This window comes from Triticum dicoccoides, chromosome 6A, assembly GCF_002162155.2.
Source record: "Triticum dicoccoides isolate Atlit2015 ecotype Zavitan chromosome 6A, WEW_v2.0, whole genome shotgun sequence".
Taxonomy (NCBI): domain Eukaryota; kingdom Viridiplantae; phylum Streptophyta; class Magnoliopsida; order Poales; family Poaceae; genus Triticum; species Triticum dicoccoides.
Window position 1 is genome coordinate 180,407,764 of NC_041390.1, and position 7,154 is coordinate 180,414,917.

The window sequence follows — 7,154 nt, forward strand, 5'->3', positions numbered from 1 at the left end:
TCGTTAATCAAATAACAACTCGCTGTTCATGGTTAGGAAACATAACCATCTTTGGTTAACGAGCTAGTCAAATAGAGGCATACTAGTGACACTTTGTTTGTCTATGTATTCACACATGTATTATGTTTCCGGTTAATACAATTCTAGCATGAATAATAAACATTTATCATGATTATAAGGAAATAAATAATAACTTTATTATTACCTCTTGGGCATATTTCCTTCACTCGATGCGACTGCTCCCGACTTGTCCCCGTCTCCGTCCGCCTCTGCTTCCACTACTTTCCCTGCATCAACTCCATGGCTGACGACGAAGCCACCAAGAAGAAGGCCTCGGCCGATGCCGAGGCTGCCGCTGTCGCCGCCACGTTGGCCTGGCCAACCGGAGGGTATGAGCCGGACGAGAAGAACGAAGATGGGGAATTTCTGCAGTGGGGCGATAAGAGAGAGCAGCGAGATAAGGATGGGAGTGTGTGATGGTGAGCGGTGACGCGCATAACACGTGGAAGCGAGGGCGAGTGCATGCGACCAGCCGAACACTCGACCAGCTCACCGATTGTAAACGTTTTCCTTTGAAATTTGGCATGCTTCTCAAGTACTAAAATATCTTTCATTAAAAAAAATCAGATTTTTTGAATTTTTTTTTAAATTTACTGTTCATAAGACGTAGATGAGTCCAGACTCTTAATTGAATATTCTACGGCAACTCGGCAAGTTAAAAAAAAACTCTACACAAATATATGAATTTTCAAGCAGTGCATGTGTATGTTCACAATTGGACAAGAAAGAAGGGACTGAAGTGGGAAGTGTAGTCTCCTTTCTATCGCTTCTCTGATTATTATTTTTAATGTCTTCTCCGATGCTCACCACCCACCTCTATATATACATTCACCTCCTTTCCATCTCCACATCCAACATCCAAAGCTCCAACGAACTCGACAGAAAAATCTCAGTCTCACACTTCCACGCACAGCACACCTGCAAAGATTCCATGGGCGCCAAGGTTTCCTGCTTTTCCACCCACCGATGCACCCTCTCGCAGCAGCCACACCATCCGGGGCCGGTCAGGGTCATCGCCGCCGACGGCTCGCTGAAGGAGCTCCCCCCCGAGTCGCCGTCTCCGACGTTCTCTCCGGCGAGGCCGCCTCCTTCTTCGTGTGCAACTCCGACGCGCTCTACTTCAACGAGCCCCCACCGGCGCTGGCCTCCGACGAGCTCCTCCGGCCGGGACAAATATACTTCCTGCTCCCTGCCGCGGAGCTGGGGCGGCCGCTCTCGAGCGCCGACATGGCCGCGCTCGCCGTGCGGGCGAGTGCCGCGATCGCCGCCAAGAGGCCTGAGCGGCGCGGCGGCAAGACCAAGAACCTGCGCGTCGTGCCGGTGCACGAGGATCAGGTGGAAGACCGCGAGGACGTCATGTTCAACGAGAAGCTTAACGAGCGGACGCTCGGGGAGTTCGCGGTGTCGGTGAGTCCGGCGAAGAAGAGCAACGGGAAGCTCGCCCCGCGGTCGCGGCTGAGGCTGAAGCGGGCTCTGAGCATCATCCAGGAGGCTGCTGATTGACTCGAGCATTTCTACAAGAGAAAGATAGTGTTGTTCATTTTTTTTGTTCCTTCAATTTTGGAACCATTCTTAATTCCTGAGGCCAAACGGCCTAGGCCAATAGTATTAAATTGATTTTTGTAGATTTAGGCGGGAAAGAACAAACAAATTGGGAAATAGACTGTAAATATCTCCCAGTGTGTATAGTACAATGCTAGATGCAAAACTACCAGGAATGCCAAAAACTGATTCTTGAGTTCTTATCTACTCCCTCATTCCACTTATATAGGATTTAATGTGTTTTTAAGATCGCCTTTGATTATTGACAAAATTAATAGTACATAAGATGTATAATGTGAAAATTATATCATAGGAAGCTCCTTTCACATACGAATTTGATCGTATGCTTTGTGTATGTATAATGTGAAAATTATATCATAGGAAGCTCCTTTTACATACGAATTTGACCGTACGCTTTGTGTAAGTTGCATGTCATATATTATTGCTCTAAAATTTGATTAAAGTTAACCTTAAAAAACGCATTAGGCCCTATATAGATGAAAGGAGGGAGTACTTATAATCTGTATAGTGTTTTGTTTATTTGCGCAAAATATGTATGGTATTTTTTTTCCTGCTTTATATGCTACGATGGAAGTAGTCAAAATGTCTGACCGAACTGTCTCTAAATGTATGACTCCAAGTTCTAAAACACCATGGGTTCTTTTTTCTTTTTTTTTGCGGGTTAATAGTTTGATGTATCGATCAGACAGCACCACAGCGACAGCTAAATAGCAGAAAGGAGCACCCCGCAAAAAAAATTCATTTGAATGTTAACTAATTTCAGACCAAGAAAGTATAAAATTATGAGGAATCAAACTCTATTTACTGTACTCCATATGTAAACGAATATAAGAACTTTAAGATCACTACAAGATGACTATTCAAGTCAACCGACGGCTTCTTTTTATTTTGGATAAACTATTCAACCGCACGCACGTAGTCGCGTTATACTTTAGGGTCTCTTTTGGTTCATAGAATAGGATTATCATACGAATAAAAATTTTGTAGGAAATGAGATGACATGTATCTCAAATCCTATAAGTAGGAATAGGAAGGAAGATGTCGTTTGGTTGACACCAAAAAAAAATTTTCATTGAGTCTAGACTCTTTTTTATTTTTCTATGAAATGTGAAGGATAGAAACCAATCCTATGTAAAAATAGAAATCCATTCGTATGAACCAAAAGGCTCTAAAGGAAAAAATCCTATAAAAATCCTATCCTCTAGAATTTCTATGAAATTCCTCTAAATCAAAGGAGACCTAGAATTTTCAAATCAATACGCCCGAGAGACGCCGGCCGAGGACCCGACGGCGACACGAGAAGCAGCAAGGAAGCCGGCCGCGGGGTCAAGAATTATTAGCAGGCGGGTCGGGCAACGACGAGAACCCAGAATCGCTGCTGTGTCGTCAGTCGTCGGCTCAGTTACGCACGTCCCAAGATCAATCGGCCCTGCTATCTCCGAATCTGATACACCCCGGCGCTGCCCTGCTAAATACTGACTGACGGAGTAGCTTAGATACTGATGCAGGGGCGTTTTGGTCCTGGCCCCGTCGTCTCCATTGAGCGTATCTTTAGAGTTTATTAAGTGGAGTCGAGTACACGGCTCACTGCAAAAACAGACATAATAATAACTCAGTCTGCTATACTGTTTGTTGCAACAGCATTTACAAAAGATGTGGTATGTTGTTGACTCTTCCCTTCTTCTATCTGTGATAATTACTAATGTGAGGGATCTGACGTCAGTCAGTTAAGACACACCTAATTAAGTTGGAGAGTGAGAGGGTGCTTGGATACAAGGGACTATTTTTAGACTAAAAATAGTCTCTTTTAGAGGCTAAAGTTCCAAGCACCCCTGACTAAAGAGAGGCTAGGACTAGTCTTGAGGCTAAAATCTTTTAGTCATGGGAAACCTACTAAAATATGTATTAGCTCTCTCTCTCCTCATTTAATTTCTCTCCTTAGTTCTGGATTGGAGGGTTTGGCGGATAATAAATGCTCAATAACTAGATTTTAGTCTCTTTAGTATTTGGATCCAAGCATGGGTGAGACTAGCAAGTTTTAGTCCCACTACTTTTAGTCATGGGACTAAAACGTATCCAAGCATGCTCTGAGTTGCATTTGCAGCCAAAGTCCTCCGGATGGCAACCAAACCATTTCCCCGCCTGTAGGAAACAAGAAAATCAACAAGAAAAATTGACGACAAAATCTGATAAATCACATGGAATCGTCCAGCCAGTAAAACCGGAATGAGCCAGGCATGATTGGCAATTAAAATTCTTTCTTTAGCAGTCATGCGTAACACTGCCCTGAGCATCCACGACTGGTGGACCGATCGAGAAAAGCAACGAAGCGACCACGACAACTCAGATCTCCGCGAGAAAATTGGATATTTGCCACTTTCAATACATGGCTTATCAAAATTGCCACTTCCAAGATGGGCTTCACAAAATTGCCACTTTGCTCGTTGGCTCCTTAATTACCATACCACTTCCCTCCTTTTAGTGATTTTCCTTTTTCCTTTTCCATTCATAAGCATGGGAAAAGGCCAAACTGCCCCTGATTTTATACACGTACGTAGTATCCACGTTCTAATTGATACTAATTGATACGAGAGCAGCGCACCGGCCGCCAAGAATATCGTTTGTGTTGCCCCTGATTCTTCTCGACGGCAGAGTGCCGCAGATGGCTTAGACGTTGCGTGCCGCCTATCTCGTCAACGCCGTGTGTCGCCGTTCTCGTCGCCGTGTTCATGGATTCTGGATGGTATCGTATTGAGCCTTACTTTGTTCTGTTCAAAAATCTGTAGTGATTGATCTATCCTTGCATGGCTCGTTAACAAAGCACTGCATCATGTGAGTATGGAATCTGGGGAAACTACAATCGTGATTCCTAAACTGCTCCTTGCTAGGTGAAACGATAGCCTACATCCACAGTTCACATCTAATTCTGATAGCCTGTATCTAAATCAAGAAAGGATGGGAAAGGTCGTTGTTATCTGGCATCTAATTCTGGGAGCAGTACTAGATATAGTAAGAATGCAAAAAAGAAAGTGATGTGTATTCACTAAAGTAGAAACAGCAGAGTCGTCACAACCACTAGTTCAACAGAGCCGAACCTTGAAAGACTTATTTCTTCCTGAAATCATAATGAGAGGTAAAAGTTATCCTAATTGTAAAGGCAGTAGAATTTTGAAATAGTAGAATTTTCGAATCATCATGCATCAATGAAGAAGGGAAATAGTAAACAATCTGGAGGAATTTATGTTCAGCTACATATATAAAAAGGGCAACCTGGTGCATGTAGCTCCCGCTTGCGCAGGGTCCAGGGAAGGGTCCGACCACTTTGGGTCTATAGTACGCAGCCTTTCCCTACATTTCTGTAAGAGGCTGTTTCCAGGACTTGAACCCATGACTACATATATGCTTTGTAAAAATCTGATCGTGACTTTTGACATGTTTATGACCGCTAACCCAAACTTGTGTTCATGTTTTCTTAATTGTTTCAAGTAGGCATGACCCAGAGGTCGCGTTGGGGAGTAGTACTGAGGATCCATCGTTACAGGTTGAGGCAACGTGAATTTCAGAAGTCGATTGGGATAACTTGCAAATAGTGGAGACACATGATGAAGAAGGTAGAATTGAACTACTGAATGAGGATCGGTTATGTGAAATTTTGGGCTTGTAGGATGAAGAAGAGAAAAAAGATAAAAGTGAACCAAAGGGTCGTAGAATGGTTGAGCAGGGCAGTGATAATGATGGTGCTACCATTCTTGTTAGTGATGTCATACCAAATGAGATAGTGATTACATATGATAAGGACCACCCAAAAATGAACCTTGGCACAATGTATCCATCAATGAAGGAATTTAGGTTAGCAGTGAGGCAATTTGCCATCAATGAGGAGTTTGATATAGGCATGGAGAAGTCGGATAAAAAGAGATTTAGAGAGTTCTGCAAGTCAAGTGAGGATTGTCCTTAAAGGATTGTTGGCAGCCTACAGGATGATAAATGTATTGTAAAAGTGAAATATGGCTAACTATATAACCTTCATTCATTATTTAATTTTTGTATCTCTATGACCTGTATTGTAAAGGTCGCTTTTTGGAAGGATGTAGGCCACATCTGAGTATAGATTCTACTGCATTGTGTGGTTCGTTCTCTCCTCTGCTCGAACAAGAATACCAAATGCAGATAATCAGATCTCAGTACGTAGTATATTGTATACATAGAATCAGGGGCAGTTTGGTCTTTTCCCGTGCTTATAAATGGAAAAAGAAAAAAAATCACTAAAAAAAGGAAAGTGGCGTAGTAATCAAGGAGCGAACGAGCAAAGTAGCAATATTGCGAAGCCCATTTTAAAAGTGGCAATTTTAAAAAACCATGTATTGAAAATGGCAAATATTTAATTTTCTCGATCTCCGCAGAGACACCAACCTCTTACCTGCTTGTCGGGCCAGAGACGTTGAACAGTAGTCGCCCTGCCACGGCCGGCCAGTCTCATCTCCGCCGCTTCCACGCTGTTCCCTCGGAACATTCTCTGTTTTCTCTTTGTCCCGTCGTAGCTGGCGATGGAAGCGCTGGCGAAGCCGCGGCGCCGGCGCGTGCAGGAAAATGAAGCCCGTGGCGGTTGTTTGGGGCGCACGGATGCGATCCATTGACCGGACGAGTCGCTGTCACTGGTCAGTGTACGCCGAGGAATATAAGCAGCTTCTGTCCGGAGGGAGGAATGGTCGTCGCTGTCTGCATGCCTGCTTTCCGGATTAACGGTGAAGCAGTGGATATCTCTATCCGGCGTCAATGCGCACAAACGCGGCAATGGCGTGCGTCAGCGCTAACGACAGCTCCCCTGGCCTTGCTTTGCTCTTCTTGCCTTGTTAATTTTGCAATACAGCGCCTGTAAAGATGGAGTTTTGTAGATGGGGAAGATTATATTTAACCAAGGTACTGTATGTTTCTATTCCGACGAGGAGATCGGTTGGCAGGATATACAGCTGCAGATACACCCACTACTTTTTTTAAGCAACGCAATGGTACAGGCTATTTTTTTTCCTTGCGAGATTTTATGAGATGTGAGAATTATAAAGGTTCAAACATCCATCAAGGAGTATGTTTAGGCCTCACTCGGTTTGAAGGATTTTTACCAGAAAAGCATAGGAACAAGGATTCAAGAGGAAAAAAATTTATAGATCAATTCGGTTTGTAGGAAACGCGTACTGGAATTTCATAGGAATACTATTCATTTCCTATGTTTTTGAAGGAATATTAATATATTTCATTTATCGGAAAATGTTTTTGAATGAATCTATAGATCCATTCAAATCTCATTTTATGCGTAGAAACGAGGCAAAACAATTCCTTATGATGGCAAGTGCCATCCTATCAACTTCTTGTGCTATTCCTAAATCATGTGTTTTGGTTTTCTTCAAACCGAATGAGGCCTTACGAGGCCAACTATTACATATTACATGATAGTCTGACAAAAAAAATATCCATTCAGTCAAAATCGAGATCAAAATCAAACCTCCACTTCTTCCTCCTCCTCAAGCAGTGGC

General features: G+C 43.2%; 1 pseudogene; it reads left to right on the forward strand.

Moving 5' to 3' along the window:
* Positions 1 to 923: 923 nt before the first annotated feature.
* On the forward strand, positions 924 to 1,803 carry LOC119318976 (annotated as a pseudogene).
* Positions 1,804 to 7,154: the final 5,351 nt, after the last annotated feature.